Source organism: Sinocyclocheilus rhinocerous, unplaced genomic scaffold (assembly GCF_001515625.1).
Source record: "Sinocyclocheilus rhinocerous isolate Xijiao unplaced genomic scaffold, SAMN03320098_v1.1 scaffold377, whole genome shotgun sequence".
Classification (NCBI taxonomy): Eukaryota; Metazoa; Chordata; class Actinopteri; order Cypriniformes; family Cyprinidae; genus Sinocyclocheilus; species Sinocyclocheilus rhinocerous.
This window is the reverse complement of record NW_015633195.1, coordinates 922,870-923,499: the sequence shown is the minus strand read 5'-3', so window position 1 is coordinate 923,499 and position 630 is coordinate 922,870. Positions and strand designations below refer to the sequence as shown.

Sequence of the window (630 nt, the reverse complement as noted above, 5' to 3'; positions counted from 1 at the left end):
AAACAGCGTATCCGTGTGACGCAGCTGACACAGAACAGCATACGTGGTTTACGTCCAGTGGATATTCTCCAAAATGGCACCAGAGTGATGCAGAGGAGACAAATTGTTGAACAAAGGCGTTTTTTTTCCTTTTGCACACAAAAAGTAGTCTCGTAGCTTCATATAATTGCGGATGAACCACTGATGTCACATGGATTATTTTACAGATCTCCTTGCTACGTTTCTGGACTTGGGAACATTTCAGTTGTGTTGCTGTCTATGCAGGGTCAGACAGCTCTCAGACTCCATCAAAAATATCTTAATTTGTGTTCCGAAGATGAACGAAGGTCTTACGGGTTTGAAACGACATGAGGGTGAGTAATTAATGACAGAATTTTCATTTTTGGGTGAACTAACCCTTTAATATGTTTGTGGAAACAGTGATACTTTTGATTACACTTTATTTTAAAGGGGTCATATGATGTTGCTAAAAATAACATTATTTTGTGTATTTGGTGTAATGAAATGTGTTTATGCGGTTTAAGGTAAAAAAAAACACATTCTTTTCCACATACTGTACATTATTGTTTCTCCTCTATGCCCCTTCTTTCTGAAACGCGTCGATTTTTACAAAGCTCATCGGCCTGAAAA

At 37.9% G+C, this 630-nt stretch overlaps 1 protein-coding gene across 1 annotated transcript in view; it reads right to left on the bottom strand.

Moving 5' to 3' along the window:
* Positions 1-630, bottom strand: part of LOC107743871 (tetratricopeptide repeat protein 39A-like) — a 29,800-nt gene that overhangs the window by 19,815 nt on the left and 9,355 nt on the right. The gene's annotated exons all lie outside the window — the stretch shown is intronic.